This window comes from Podarcis liolepis, assembly GCF_965112155.1.
Source record: "Podarcis liolepis genome assembly, chromosome: 5".
In the NCBI taxonomy this organism is placed as follows: Eukaryota; Metazoa; Chordata; class Lepidosauria; order Squamata; family Lacertidae; genus Podarcis; species Podarcis liolepis.
In genome coordinates this window covers 84,846,456-84,863,369 of record NC_139556.1, presented here as the reverse complement: position 1 = coordinate 84,863,369, position 16,914 = coordinate 84,846,456, and the positions used below count along the sequence as shown (strand labels likewise).

At 41.6% G+C, this 16,914-nt stretch overlaps 1 long non-coding RNA gene across 2 annotated transcripts in view; it reads left to right on the top strand.

The window, feature by feature from the left end:
• Nucleotides 1-15,038, top strand: part of LOC310707551 — an 88,333-nt gene extending 73,295 nt beyond the window's left edge. For both annotated transcript variants that reach the window (XR_014526570.1, XR_014526571.1), the window contains 2 exons: nucleotides 3,575-3,646; nucleotides 14,644-15,038. This is a non-coding gene — a long non-coding RNA (uncharacterized lncRNA). The remainder of the gene's footprint in view (nucleotides 1-3,574; nucleotides 3,647-14,643) is intronic.
• The last annotated feature ends 1,876 nt before the right edge of the window (nucleotides 15,039-16,914 follow it).

Sequence of the window (16,914 nt, the reverse complement as noted above, 5' to 3'; positions counted from 1 at the left end):
AGAGCGAAAAATACGGTACATACAATAACAAACAAACACGTATAATTTCCACTCCTTTTTTCCCCCTTAAACTTACTTCATCGACTTTCCCATACCTCCCTTTTCTGCATTCCAGTTCCCAAAATTATATCAGCAAATCCTTCCCCTTGATTTTATCCATTTTTTTCCTTTTCTTTACTTTTACTTAATCTTTAACAGCTGTAATCCCTTGCTTTATATAACCACAACATTTTAGCATTCATTAATTTTGCAATATTTCTTAAGATAAATTTTAAATTTCTTCCAATCTTCTTCCGCCGTCTCTTTCCCCTGGTCTCAGATTCTGTCAGTCATTTCAGCCAGTCCCATGTAGTCAATCACCTTCATCTGCCACTCTTCCAAGGTGGGTAGGTCTTGTGTCTTCCAATACTTTGCTATGAGTATTCTTGCTGCTGTTGTAGCATACATAAAGAATGTTCTGTCCCTCTTTGACACCAATTGGCCGACAATGCCCAAGAGAAAGGCCTCTGGTTTCTTAGGGAAGGTACATTTAAGTACCTTTTTCATTTCATTATATATCATTTCCCAGAAGGCTTTAATCTTCGGGCACGTCCACCAAAGGTGAAAGAAAGTACCTTCAGTTTCTTTACATTTCCAACATTTATTATCGGGCAAATGATAGATCTTTGCAAGCTTGACTGGGGTCATGTACCACCTGTAAATCATTTTCATAATATTCTCTCTTAAGGCATTACATGCCGTAAATTCAGCAACTTCTCTTTCAAGTCTGTTTCTGAAATTCTTTTGTAATAAGACAGCTGCTTTGAGATCCTGTGTTGAATGTCCTAGGAGACTGAAGTGTTCTCCTACTGGCTTCTCTGTCTTGTGATTCCTGGTGTCAGATTTAGGTCCATTTATCCTTTGGTCCATTTATCCTGAGGGGCGCGGGTGGCGCTGTGGGTAAAACCTCAGTGCCTAGGACCATGCCGATCCCATGGTCGGCGGTTCGAATCCCTGCGGCGGGGTGAGCTCCTGTCTTTTGGTCCCAGCTCCTGCCCACCTAGCAGTTCGAAAGCACTCTTAAATGCAAGTAGATAAATAGGTACCGCTTTATAGCGGGAAGGTTAAACGGTGTTTCCGTGTGCTGTGCTGGTGCTGGCTCGCCAGAGCAGCTTCGTCACGCTGGCCATGTGACCTGGAAGTGTCTTCGGACAGCGCTGGCCCCCGGCCTCTTAAGTGAGATGGGCGCACAACCCTAGAGTCAGACACGACTGGCCTGTACGGGCAGGGTAACTTTATCCTTTGGTGTAGGGTTTGGCCAATATAGAGAGCTGAAGGGCACTGCTGGCATTTGATAATACATTATGAAGTGGCAGTTGCTAAACCATAAGCATGTATTTGACATACAGCCCTGATAAAGTTATTCTTTTCTGAGAGAGAAAATTGTGTGTATGTGTATATATATATATATATATATATATATATATATATATATATATATAAAATATCTTAGAGGACAAAGGGAGAAAAAAATCATCTTAATAAAATACTTGTTTCAATCATTCTTAATTTTCCATGCTCCAGGGATATCATCCTTTACTTTCCTCTTTAGATGTTCAAATGATCAAAGCTCACAGAGCAGCATCTCCTGAGAAAGACTTAGGGATTGCTGAAATCACCACTCTTTTGGTGGTGGTGGAGAGTGCACTGCGTGTATTAATGACAGCTTACCATCTGTGAAGGCTGCCTTTCAACTTTTTTTGAACAAATTCAAGGTGACAAAGTTTCCTCTTTCTGATCCACTTTTCTCCATTTTAATGAGAAACATGGATGACTTTTCTTCTTTCCCCACTTCCTTAGATTAGATGTTTTGGATTATGCAATTATTTATATCCGTCTAAACCAACTTGGGGTCTCCTTCATTTGCCATATACCCATAAAGGTTTGCATAAAAAAGAATCCTTCAACATGCTGAAGGACCATTCTGCTCATGAATGGGGTGCTGAATGTTGCATGAATAAATATATATAGACAACTTAGGTCCAAGTTATATCATAGAATCATAGAATCATAGAGTTGGAAGAGACCACAAGGTCCATCGAGTCCAACCCCCTGCCAAGCAGGAAACACCATCAGAGCACTCCTGACATATGGATGTCAAGCCTCTGCTTAAAGACCTCCAAAGTAGGAGACTCCGCCACACTCCTTGGCAGCAAATTCCACTGTCGAACAGCTCTTACTGTCAGGAAGTTCTTCCTAATGTTTAGGTGGAATCTTCTTTCTTGTAGTTTGGATCCATTGCTCCGTGTCCACTTCTCTGGAGCAGCAGAAAACAACCTTTCTCCCTCCTCTATGTGACATCCTTTTATATATTTGAACATGGCTATCATATCACCCCTTAACCTCCTCTTCTCCAGGCTAAACATGCCCAACTCCCTTAGCTGTTCCTCATAAGGCATCGTTTCCAGGCCTTTGACCATTTTGGTTGCCCTCCTCTGGACACGTTCCAGTTTGTCAGTGTGCTTCTTGAACTGTGGTGCCCAGACTATGAAAGACTATTCCTCATACAAGTCTGCCCAGATTCTGAGATCTTTGGCCCTTCTCTTGGTCTTGTCACCCTCACAGGCATGCTTGGTTGGGACATGAAAGAGGGCCTTTCCAGTGGCTGCTCCAAGACCTTGGAACTACCTCCCTGGGAAAGTTCTTTTTTCTATGCTAGGGGAAGAGGGAACTTTTAGAAGGAACTCAGAAGGGCATGTTTTAAAGGTCTAACAGTCTATATTTGTATATTTTGCTTTGCTGCATATTTTGTGATTTTAAATCTCAGCTAGGGGTCTCTCACCAAATTTTTGCACCCAGGAATTCTTTTTTTAGACTTATTTTTTTCCCTTGCCACCAATACCATTGCTTGCTTGTAGAGTCCATGGTTTGTAAGCAAAATTTCCAGGTTCAATATCTGGTTTATCTAGTGATTTTTGCTACTCTCACTTTCTCATCTTTCCTGTCTGAAGTCCATGAGTAGTAGCCATTGATAGATTTAACTTTCAATTCTCTGCTGAGAGTAATTCTCCCAGTTATCTAAATTTAGTCTATTTTGCCCATTCAAAACAATTGGACTTGAAACTAATATTAAGTCCTATTGTTTTTAATGGGGCCTAGTCACAGATAATGTTTAATTGACTGGAACCATGAATTGCACGTGTAACCTGCTCTGTCATGGAGGAGAGGACTGGACAAAGTTGCCACTCTTGCCCTTGATGCTAGTGCACAAAACTGGTATTTTTTCATAGATAAAAATAATAATGGAACAACATTGCAGAATGATAACTATCTACTTTGCTGGATGGGAGATCTCTAGAGGCTATGATTTACTCACTCCTGAATACAAAAGACAACATGCTGTCATTAGCATGTAAATGGATCTCATCTCACCTACAAGACTTTGACAATAATATCCTTAAATCAATATAATATTTTACACAACTGTGTTCTTTTCTGGAGCATAATCTATACTACTGACAGCCTCAATCTTTTACTTCATCTGTTCCTGACCTTCCAGATAATGCTGGTTGTTATCTACCTGTATTTGTTCCAGGATGATGATAGAAACAGTGTCCCGAAGAACTGCTTCGACACTCTTGATGGGGTGAACATTGAATACCAGCTGGTGAGGCATTTTTTTTTTTTGCTTGAAAATCACTGGGCTCTGTAATTTTGTCCCTGTTTTATTCTGAAATACAAGTTCTGCAAAATTAATTAAAATGTGAATGCAATAGAAAATAAGGTATTACTTCAGATATTCCAATATGGTCACCAAGTACATTTTTTCTGCTGTGTGCATCTGACTCTCTACATACAAAGTGACCAAGAGAGAGCACTGAATATTCCAACCCAGCAAAGGGTTTTGGATTTCTCTGTAATAACTAATACCAACTGACCTGATGTATAGCTCCTAGACTGATGTGAAGATCAGAACATCATTACCCACTGGCTTGCACACTTCCTAAATGTTCTGTTTTAGTTCTTGGATTACATAAACATGTTTTAAGATGCTGATGTAGAGCTCCCTCTTCCACACACTGAAAGTTAGAGCAGGGGTCAGCAAACTTTTTCAGCAGGGGGCCGGTCCACTGTCCCTCAGACCTTGTAGGGGGCCAGACTATTTTTTTGGGGGGGGGGGATGAACGAATGCCTATGCCCCACAAATAACCCAGAGATGCATTTTAAATAAAAGGACACATTCTTGAGAGCCAGTGTGGTGTAGTGGTTAAGAGCGATAGACTCGTAATCTGGTGAACCGGGTTCGCGTCCCCGCTCCTCCACATGCAGTTGCTGGATGCCCTTGGGCTAGTCACACTTCTCTGAAGTCTCTCAGCCTCACTCACCTCACAGAGTGTTTGCTGTGGGGGAGGAAGGGAAAGGAGATTGCTAGCCACTTTGAGACTCCTTAGGGTAGTGGTAAAGCGGTATATCAAATCCAAATTCCTCCTCCTCCTCCACTGCTACTCCTCTTCTTCTTCTGTAAGAACACACAGATTCCCGGACCATCCATGGGCAGGATTTAGAAGGCCATTGGGCTGGATCCAGCCCCCAGGTGTTAGTTTGCCTACCTATGGGTTAGAGGATTCAGGACAGACAAGAGAAAGCAAAACTATGGAGTTTGCTCCCAATGAAGACAGTGATGGCCATCAGGGTGGATGGCTTTGAAAGGGGATTAGATTAACTCATGGAGGTAAAGGTTATCAGTGGCTAGTAGCCATCATAGCTATGTTCTGCCTCCATGGTCTAAGGCAGAAATGCTTTTGAATTCCATTTGCTGGAAACCACAGGAAGGGAGAGTGCTGAGAGGAGAGTGCTCTTGTGAGAACAGAATGGTCAATTGACCTGATCCAGCCGCTCTTCATAAATTCTTATGTCCTGAATGTGCAGGCTGGTGTCATCAATGGAACCCCTGCCAGAGGCATCCACCTTCCAAATGGAGCTTTCTGGGAGCAGGGAAGGGGCATGGCTGAGCCAGCTTGTGGGATGTGATCCACGGGTAGCAGTCAAGTACAACATTCCTTGCAATGCTAGAGTGGACATGCAAGGGAATGTTTGGTCCAGCCAGTCGAAACTTCCTGTTCCTTCTGGCCTGGAGCATCCTTCCTTTTGCATATGACCAGAGATGGGCATGACCTTACCTATCCAGGTAACAAAAGGACAAGTCACACAGCACTCCCTCCCTCCCTCCCCCCCATCTCCTTCCGTCTTTATTCTTTTAAGAGGGATTCAAGGGAACTTACCAGGAACGTACAATTCAATCTGAGGCAGATGGAATTGCATAATAGTAAGAGGTTCTAACGAGCCTGCAACCAGCTTTCTGCTGTGCTTGAGAAGGGGAATGTAACTCTGCTACATAACTCTACTAACTTGCTAGTGCAAGTTAGGAAGGATATTAATAAACAATATATCCTCCCCTGCCACCCTGAACATTCCCACACATCTTGGGATCCATCAGATCCTAAGTCAGTCAATCTGCCATCACATGACAGCACCAGGGCTTCTCCATCTCTAGCCCCCTGCCCCACCTTCCATCTTGCCCATTATGCCAGGCCTGCAGATGCTGCGATGACTCCTCAGCTCCATAAAGTGCTGCCAGGTGACAAGAGGATTTCAGCTTAAGTGATAAATAATGATGTCAGTAAATGTGTTGACAGTAACCGCAAAGTCACACTGCTTCCCCAGAACTAATTTCACTCATAGCTATCTTCATGTATGCATGTCCAAAGCCTTGTGTTTACATGCAAATGGGACTTTTTATTCCTAGGGTCAGCTGAATTTAATTAGGAAAACAGACAGAAACCACACACACACACACACACACACACACACACACACACACACGGTTTTATGCAGGTTTGCTAAATTAGCATGGTGGTTTCCGTAAAACAGAGCTCAGCACATATATTCATGCCCTGAAAGGATTTTCTGCATGAATGAGGTTGTACCGCAAGGAGTGCAAAAGCATAAAAGCAGTGGATACCAATTCAGAAAGGAGAGAAAATCTTTGAAAAATAGTATCTAATTGGAACTTCATTTCAAAGTGCACATATTTTGCTGCAACTCTTCTTTTTCAGATCTTTATAATTCTCAGTCCATAATCACAGGATTTCATCTCTCTCTCACACACACACGAAGTTAGTAAGACTGTTAAAATGTTATAAATAAATACATTTATATTTCCTTGAGTGATCCTGGCTTTGTAGATGTCATCATAGAGCAGGGTGTCCTTATTCAAAGTTCAATTAAGTACTGGGCTTTTCATTTAAAGTGCCATACAGGTGCTAGTAAACTTAAATGTAGAAGATTGAAAAATGTTCCCCATTGCGCACCTTTCTGCACAAATCTATCTGCAAGCCAAAACAATGTGGACTAAGCAAGCACTGTCAGGCCAGGCTTCTGAGAAGGCAAAATCAAAATAAGTTACCATCACACAATAGCCCCTTACATTAGATAGAGAAATATATAGTTTGTGCTGTTCAGTGCTCTCTTCTTCCCTAGCTGGTGAGGAATTTAATTTATGTGCAAATAAAGGTATAGAATAATGAAAGAGGCAGACTACTCCTTGCAGGACTGTCATTCTGCTATCCCAACATTAGATTCCCTGGAGAAATCTCAAATTGGAGCCAGAGGTCACATACAATACTGGTTTCAGGGTTTGTGGGACTTGGACAAGATGCCTTCAGTGGGGTCCCATGCTTTTTGTCAGTACCACTGCTGCCCATTTCATAGCCCTCTCCTCTGGACTCAACTGTCAAGATCAACCTTTCTCAATCTTGGGTTCCTAGATGTTGTCATACTACAACTCACATCGTCCCTGACTGCTGTGCCTGCTGGCTGTGGATGATGGGAGATGTAGTCCAAGAACAACTGGAGATCCAAGGTTAGGAAAAGCTGGTCTAGAGGGACACCAGAAAGCAAGTGAGATGTTCTGCTCCATTTTCTCACTCTTGCCAATGCTTGCATGCCCAGAGAGGACAACTGTACAGGAAGTCACAGAAAGGAGAAGAAGCAGGGCCAAAAGGCTCTGGGGGTTGAGAATGGGCTCCTTGCAATGGAAGATGCCCTGCAAAACGTATGTCTGGCCCTGGTGATACTCAAAGTTTAGCACTTTGCCCTGTTCCAAACTGTGATCCAGCATTGTTGCAAGGAAAATCCAAAGCGATAGCTGAAGTCACAGTAATCAGATAATGAACTCACAAAATTACAAAACCCAGGAAAGCACAATTAGAGCAAATTGCATTGATCCAAGAGCTAAAATTAGTCATGGAGTCTGTCAAGGGTGCTCACTGTCTCCTTTCCTGCTCTGCATTTTTATAGAAGATACAATTAATAAAATAAAACAAGCAGAAGACTTGGACATTCAAGGAATTGAGAAGGAAATAAATAGGCTGTGTTTTACAAAAGTCAGTGGTAGATATGGAAAGAAAGTATGGCAGAACACTGGAGTTGAGAATCTGGCCATAGAAAACACAGCTTGGACAGAGACAGTTTGAAATCCAAATCTGTTGAGTCTAAGGATGGAGGAAAAATTCAATTCCATTTGCATTTAAAATGGAATCTATCTCATTCACAATTCCCCAAACAATATGTGAACCGACACACAGCTATCCTTCAGAAATCACAATTATCCAAATTTTGTTGTGCTGTTTCCCAATCAATGTTTACATAAATTCACATATTAATGGAAATTATGCAGAAAAATGAAGATAGTGAAAATAACATACAGAGGGCATTGTATTAGGAAAAATCACTTGCAAAAATGTGTACATTGGTCGAAACAGCAGATAAAAATGCAGATGAATGTTCTTGAGGATTTTTTGGGGGGAAATAAACTGAATGTATGGATTATTAATGTATGTAATGGTTGGGCTTTGTTGTATGTGTGAATACATTATCACAAACGTGTGCAGAGGGAGGAAAGGGGTGAAGTCATGTTGCGTTATCCGTATTGCTTGTGATGATGGGACAGTTTAATTGAATACTACCACTCATTTTAATGGGTCTCCTCTGGACATGATTTAGATGGATATCACCCTATAGCTATACCCCTACATTGTCTTCCCCAACCTAGTACCCACCAGATGTTTCAAACTGCAGCCCATGCTGGTTGGAGAAGATGGGAATTATAATCAAAATCAACTTGAATGCACCAGGTTGGGCAAGGCTGCCTTTTAAAAAAGTCTTGCATTCATGTGAAAATTCTTGTGCATGATCCAACCAACCAGAAATACTTCAATGTCCCATTTATTTCAATCTGAGAATTAAGCAGGTCCCATTTTCTCCTCTTTGCAATCATTTCCAGCCTATATCAGTAGTTGTTACCACTGATTGTTTCATATGGAATATGCCTACTTGGAATAAACGGATTATTGCTGCTCAGTGGTCTGGAAAATGTGAAGAGCTTTAAGACACTTGCTGATATGACAAATTGAGGAAAATGCCTTGAAGACTTAATCATTTATATTTGCTCCTATCAGAATCTGTCAGCTATTTCAAAGGTGTAGAGGTTTAAAATAATTTCTGAGCATGTTGTGCATGGCATTAGCGTAATGATCACAATCAAAGCTGCTGCATATGCAGAAACAGGCTTTCGTACATGAAAGAAGTCTGTGGAATATTCCATACAGTGGGGACACGCTAAATATTAGTTATTTATCCAAGGCTTGTAGTGATGACCCAGTTTAGAGTATGGCTCTGGCACTGTCCTTCTATATGCCTATAGTCTGAACTAAGTAGGTGGGTGGGGGAATAATTTTTGATTAAGTTTGCAATTAAAGGTGAACCTACCTCCTTTGCACTTTCTGAAACATGCAAGCCAAAAGAGAGACATGCTTTGGAATTTGCACTTCTCCTAATTCTGCAGTGCAGTTCTCCAACTAAGTAATGTGTACAAAAATGCACATATTAGGGTAAACTGTGCATAAATATGCAAATATAAGTAGTGAACTCACTGCAGATGGTGACAGCAGTCACGAATTAAAATATGCCTGCTCCTTGGGAGAAAGGCGATGGCAAACCTAGACAGCATCTTAAAAAGCAGAGACATCACCTTGCTAACAAAGGTCCGTATAGTTAAAGCCATGGTTTTCCCGGTATTGATGTATGGAAATGAGAGCTGGACCATAAAGAAGGCTGATCGCCGAAGAATTGATGCTTTTGAATTATGGTGCTGGAGGAGACACTTGAGAGTCCCATGGACTGCAAGAAGATCAAACGCATCCATCCTGAAGGAAATCAGCCCTGAGTGCTCACTGGAAGGATAGACCATGAAGCTGAGGCTCCAATACTTTGGCCACCTCATGAGAAGAGAAGACTCCCTGGAAAAGACCCTGATGTTGGGAAAGATTGAGGGCACAAGGAGAAGGGGACGACAGAGGACAAGATGGTTGGACAGTGTCCTCAAAGCTAAAAACATGAGTCTGACCAAACTGCGGGAGGCAGTGGAAGACAGGAGTGCCTGGCGTGCTCTGGTCCATGGGGCCACGAAGAGTCGGATACGACTAAACGACTAAACAAGAACAAGTAGTGAACATAAGCTACATGATGCATTGTATTGAGGAAAATACATATATTAAGGAAAACTGCACCCATAAATGTGTGTGTTAGGAGAAATTGGTATAAAATGCTGATGATGTGGAAATGCAAAGAACTGGATTTAAAGTTGGGAAAATGAGAAACTGAAGAAGCTGTATAGCTGTTCCAACAGAGCCCTAGGAGCTCTCCAAGGTCCTGCAGGTGCTCAGTTTGGCCTCTTCCTTTGGATTCCTGATATCCATCTTTACTGAGGCTACTTCTCTTGCTTTCTTGCTTTGAATGCCTCATACTACAGACTTTGTCTGCTGGTTTGGTCTGCAGACAGGACACTGCTGAAATTCCATTTGATCCTTGAGATATCGCGGAGCAAGATGACAGTTCCCCTAGCAGTGAAAGGTGATTTACTGCTGGGACTGATTGGATAAGTGTAGGGACTGAGTAAGTGACTGCTATTTTGTTTTCCTGGAAAGGGGCAGCTGCTTAACCCCAGGGTTTCCTGGCCTTCACCTCCTACCTGTGAAATGGGATTAAATAATATCAATCCCTTTTAGGAGTTAAGGGGGCTCACCTTCTTTGCTGCTCTTTGTCTGGCCCAGGTCTCAGACTAGGCTAAGCTTGGGTTCTCCTTCTTTTCCTGTTAGTAATTCTCCTCTAAAGGCTGGCTCTATCCTACCATCACTGCATTGCAAGCTTCCCTTCCCTTGCAGAGTGGGACCCTCCCCAACTGACTATTGTATCTGTGGGGAGTTAGGAGCAGTTGCTAGGACTCACTGCCACCTTGGTATTATCACGATCCCCTCAGGACTCCTTTGGGATGAAGGGCAGGACATAAATGTAATAAATGAGAAATAAATACATGATAATCACTGCTGTATGGTATTTTTCCATGGTAAACTGTTACCAAAGCAGCTCACAGCATCAAAGGGTTTTCATAAGATAACTCACTAAGAATTGCAAGGCAATACAGAATTTGAATAGTCATATAAACAACAGGATAATCATCTTATTTCATACTTGTAAATGTGCAATAAATTTAAACAACCCACTGATTATTCATAAAAGGGTTTAAGAATACAAAGGCAAGAATATTATCCAGACAACAGTATATCTTGACCCATACTTCTACATAGGGGTGGGTGAATCAGTCAGTTTTAGATTTTATCAGTTTCTTATTTTTCAATCTTAAATTCAGTTCTCCACATTTCCACAACAGTTTTCATTTTAGTATTTTCAGTATTTTAGTGTGAAATTCTCATATGCATACTTTTGCATGCAATTTTGCCTAATACATACATAACCCAGTTAGATGAGCAGGGTGCAAATAGTAACAACAACAACAACAACATATTTTATTTGTATCCTGCCCTTCCTGGCCAAGGCCGGGCTCAGAGCAGCTAATATCATAACAATAATAAGTTGTTGTTGTTGCTGCTGCTGCTGCTGCTGCTGCATATTTCCCTAATATAATTAATTTGTGTATATTAATTTCACTAATATATGTATTCTAATGCAATTTTACGCTAATACAGTGGTACCTCCAGTTACAAACGCTTCGGGTTACAAACTCCGCTAACCTGGAAGTACTACATCAGCTTGAGAACTTTGCCCAGGATGAGAACGGAAATCGCGCAGCGGCTCTGTGGCAGCGGGAGGCCCCCTTAGCGAAAGCGCAGCTTAGGTTAAGAACAGTTTTGGGTTAAGAACGGACCTCCGGAGCAAATTAAGTTCGTAACCCAAATGCACTGTATATGCATTTTGTACATATTACATGGCCGGATTACTGTATTGTAAAATTCAGATATGTAAGAATATAAAAGGATGTCTACATTTCAGTATGTGTATCATTTCAGGACATGCAAATTAGGTACGCTCATCTTTAAATGCCCACCTCCATAACCTTTTCAAATACCCCAAAACAGTACCTCACCTTGATAGTCTCTAAGCACCCCGAGCAGCAGAAGCAGCCATTTTACCTGGAGCCAGTCTGTGCCTCACCCTCCCAGGTCTGGTGCAAATGGATTGGATAGAGAGCGGGAACCTGGTCTTGCAGGAGTTGGCTTGCCCAACCAGTAAGGCAGAAGGCAGGGAGACCAGCAATAGGTGGAGCCAGAGCCAATGGCAGGCAGATGTCAGGAAGGTGGGTTCTAACTGATGGCAGACTGAGGTTGGTTGAGCAGAGCCCCATTTGCCCCAATAGACCAGCTTCTACTGCCCCTAGCATTTGGGGAGACAAGGGAAAGATCCAGTGACACCCATCTACATTGGCCTGCAACATTTTTCTTCTTCTGTGGTCCATGCAAACCGTTTTGAAACAAGTTCGTGGACATTAGATTGGCTTCAACCAGAGCCAGGGCCTTTTCAACTCTGGCTCCGGCCTGGTGGAACGCTCTGCCTCATGAGTCCAGGGCCCTGCAGGATCTGATTTCTTTCCTCAGGGCCTGTAAGACAGAGTTGTTCCGCCTGGCCTTTGGCTTGGAGCCAATTTGATTCCCTCCCTCTCTTTCTTTTTTCTTTTCCTTCTCCTCCTGCGAGGAGGCTACATTTTAATATTTTAATGTTTCAATATTTTAATGTTGTATTTTAATTTTGTTTTTAAGTTGTAATCATTCAACTTGTTTTATTATCCAGCACCGAGGGCCTTCTGGTGGTTCCCTCACTGCGAGAAGCCAAGTTACAGGGAACCAGGCAGAGGGCCTTCTCGGTAGTGGCGCCTTCCCTGTGGAACACCCTCCCACCAGATGTCAAAGAGAACAACAACTACCAGACTTTTAGAAGACATCTGAAGGCAGCCCTGTTTAGGGAAGCTTTTAATGTTTGATGTATCACAGTATTTTAAAAAGAATACTTTTGGAAGCCGCCCAGAGTGGCTGGGGAAATCCAGCCAGATGGGCGGGGTATAAATAATAAATTATTATTATTATATTATTATTATTGCTTGTAAGCCGCTCTGAGCCCGGCCTTGGCTGGGGAGGGCGGGGTACAAATAAAAATTACTATTATTATTATTATTGTTATTATTATTATTATTATTCCTCTGAAGTATAATTCTTAGGGCTCAGTATTACAGACAAAATATAACAATGCCATATTCTGCAATGTTCTATTTTGTGATCATTCACAAGTGCACATATCCACGTAGAAAGACAAGACAAGAAAACCCCCAAAGTGATTTCTTTTAATTAGGGTGGGGGGTTGAGAAGCATTGGAATATATTTTACCAGCCTCCCCCCTCCTCATAAAAGCAATTTAGTTGTTTTACTTGTCATCTATGATTCACTGAATAATTCTGTGCTCATGTTCCCTTGGTTTTTCATTATACTTTATGGGCCAGTGCTCAGGACCACAAACTTGAAACCGTCAGCATTTCCTTTCACTTTATTGGTTAGCAACCGCACACACCACAGGCACGTAGACATGGCTCTCTTGAGCTTACTAAAGGAAACATTGTTTTCTAAGTTCCCCAGGGAAAGTGTGACCTTTATGGCTACTTTACAAGTATAGTTTATTGATGTTTTCCTTTTGCACATTGCAGAGCTTACTCATTTAATGCAAGTGATTACTTTTTAAAAGAAACCAAAGCAACTTGCTGCCATTTAAACAGGAACCAAAATGGAAATGATCAGTGAAGAGAGTGGTGCTAGGTCCACAGGGACAGTACCCCCATTTCTCCTAGCATCCTTGTCCACTGCCCCCAGCTTAGTATAGGCACCAAAGAGAGAGGGTGCCTATAGCAGACATAGGCAAACTCGGTGCTCCAGATGTTTTGGGACTACAACTCCCATCACCCCTGACCACTGGTCCTGTTAGCTAGGGATGATGGGAGTTGTAGTCCCAAAACATCTGGAGCGCCGAGTTTGCCTATGCCTGGTCTATAGCATGTAAAAGAATGTCCACAGATGGTCAGATCTCTGTTTATCCATTTCCTCCTGAGAAAGGTTTCGAGGTGGGTGCTTTTGAAACACCTGTGAAGCTGAATGTTGGAAGATTCAAGGCAGGCAAAAGAAAAAACTTCTTCAGACAGAGCAAATAATATGTAGCAATGACCATCAACGTGGATGACTTTAAAAATGGATTCAACACAGTCTTGGAGGCTAACACCCTCAATGTCTGCTAGTCATGAAGGCTATCTACCAACTCCAGTGTTGTAGACAATATGTATCCCAGTTTCTGGGAATTATAACTGCAATCCCCAAACCAATGGTGCATTTCATCTCCCCAGTAGAATGTCCAGTAAAGTGTTCCTCCATTCCATCTTCACCTACAAATTGGATGGAGAATTTTAGGCACAAACTTTAGATCCAATGTTCATTTGTTAATAATTAACAATTCAGCTAGATCATCTTGCTTAATAATGGTAGATTTAAAAATAAAGGAAGAAATGACTTGCAACAAGTGAGTAAACTTTTCAATGTGCAAAAGGAAGCATCAATAAACCAAACTTGTAAAATAACCATAAAGGTCACATCTTTCCTGAGGTAGTTAGAAAACCATGTTTTCTTTAGTGTGCTCAGGACCATATTGTGCAACCAATAACATGAAAGGAATACTGATGGTTTATAGTGTACTGAGCACTGTGTATGAGATGAAAAATTAAGAGCCCAAAATTCTGATCCACCACACACCGTGCATGTTCTTAGAAGCTGCAGCTGAGAGCCACATCACTCCCTACCCCAAATAGACCCATGCTCAAGCTTAAAGGGGCCCATCCAAACTACATGTGCTACTCACATTGGCTTGATTCAGGCAAATGGGCAGGATCAAAATGGTGCACTGCCAACCTGATTCATACACAGTTCAGTATTTATTGAAAGAGGCATGTGGCCATGGTTGCATGGCTGATAAGTCAACCCACATTGACCACATTATCAGGGGGAAATTGTCTTAAATGGATTCCTTTTGGGCATGATAAATATAAGTAAAATGTGCAAGTAATTCAAGGATAAACTCATGTACCAAAAATGTGGATATATTGTATGTAGCAGACATTTGTTTTTCTCCTTGGTATTTTGTACAATATGCTTCAGGGATGAAAGGATGAATCCCGGGTGTACAAGTGACTGATCTTTTTTTTTGTTTTTGTTTTTACAGGCTGTATCTTACTTTGAAGGTATATTGGTATGACTTTGTGTCACTTCTAGTGACTGGTTCACATATGAATGCACATCTCCTGATTTCTCAGAGCTGGTTCACAGTAGGGATGCTTGAAAAAAAGTCATTCTTTGCAAATTCCAATATGAACTGACCCAATCGGCACCTCCTGAACTCAAGTGCAGATCAATGCACAGCTATCCTACACCACTCTGAATTTTGTGATGTGGTTGTTCACTGATATGTGCATTTTGAAATGCATGGCTTAAATTTGATTTTATCAGTGTTTTTGATGAATATTTTATATCGCTTTATGTGAACAGCTTAGAGGTTTTTTTTGTTGATTAATAGTATCTAAAGTGAATGAATAAATAAATATTTCAGGATAAAATGCATCTAGATATGCATATTTTATAGCAATATGTTCAACAATACATATTTATACACAATTTGGGGGGGGAGGTACTTTTATTTTTATTTTGTAAAAAGAAAAGTAAAAGCAGTTTAATGAAGAATCAGGATGGAATGGATTTAGGACTGAACATATGGAGAACTTGACGCAGACCAGAAAAACAGGCTGATCATCCATGCACACATACATTTCCAGTGCTTGATGACTGCAACATGGGGTGATAGTTGAGTGCATGAACTATCACAAAGATAAGACCTCAATCATTACTTCAAGCATTACTTCAAACACAATGTTTTTCAGTCAGCTCAGCTGAGTGCTACTCAGGCTTTATACCTAAGCAGGAAATCGCCACACATGTAGAAGGTTTGCACCACACTGATGTAACAACGACCTTGCCCCTCCTACCTCTGTCCTTGAATGCAGCAGTGATGCAGATGACTAGAGGTCAAGTGAGCACCACCACCCCATACTGCCTTCTGTTATTGCTAATGCTTGAAATGGAAATAACCCCAGTCCAAGACGGAGAATAAAAGAGCAGTCCAATGCAAGAAAACTGGAGTTCAGATTTACATCCATTTGCTTCCATCCCACTCACTTTCAACAGGGCAGAAAAACAACTGAACCATGTTTATTCTGAAGAAAGGGATTTGCCTTAATTGTCTTCTGTGGGCTTCAGCCCCTTTATAGAAGCTGTGTCAATGCAAGCAGACAAAAGTTAATTTCGCAGAACGCTTCTCAGGTTTAGGGTTTCTGAAGTGCCCTTTATTAAAAAAACTGACTTTCAAATTCTGATTTACAGGTAGAAGGTGTCCTGTTAAGATTGCTATAATGATCATTGCAATTAAAATTAGCCAAGAAGAATTTCCCTGTAGTTTGATCAAGTGGATATCATGTTATTTCTTTGAAATAAAGTAACGCTTTCCACAAAGTCAATAAAAGTAATAAAACCCCTTGTTCACTTTTGAGTGCTACATTAACTTCATCTGTTTTAGTTACAAAAGAAGAAGTTGCTCATCACAAACTTTAGCATGTTTACTCAGAAGTAAAGTCCACTGCTTTCAGTTTAGTGCGCTGAAGCTTGTGCCTTGGATTGAGGCCTTAGTCACACCATTCAAGGACATGTAATTAAGCAAGAACAAATAATGAATTGTTTCCCAGAGTGAGATGGCAGCCCCTTTCCCTCCACTGCCCCATGGCTTTGGAGAGGTTTGTGCCAAAACCTATACAGTGGTACCTCGGGTTACATACGCTTCAGGTTACAGACACTTCAGGTTACAGACTGCACTAACCCAGAAATAGTGTGTGGTCGTTTGCCGTTTGTTGATGTCGCTTGGGGATATGATGATTGGCTTTAGCGCTGCGTGCATTTGTTAGCTGTGGATTTTTCGGTGAGCAATACAGTGGTACCTCGGTTACATACGCTTCAGGTTACATACGCTTCAGGTTACAGAGTCCACTAAGCCAGAAATAGTACCTCGGGTTAAGAACTTTGCTTCAGGATGAGAACAGAATTCGTGCTCCGGCGACGCGGCGGCAGCGGGAGGCCCCATTAGCTAAAGTGGTGCTTCAGGTTAAGAACAGTTTCAGGTTAAGAATGGACCTCCAGAACGAATTAAGTACTTAACCCGAGGTACCACTGTACTCAGAGGTTTTCTTTCATTGTGAAAGAGGTTTCCATTTTGCTGTCTCATTTGCTTTAGAATTTATTTAGAATTTTGGTGGATGTGGGGTCCAACTAACCTGGTGTTTCTGAGGTGGCCACGAGTGTTATCATAAAGCAATACTTTCCCCCCCCCCTGTTTAAAAGGCCACAGATTGCTTAATTTGCCAACCCCCTGTAAAAGAAGAAGAAGAAGAAG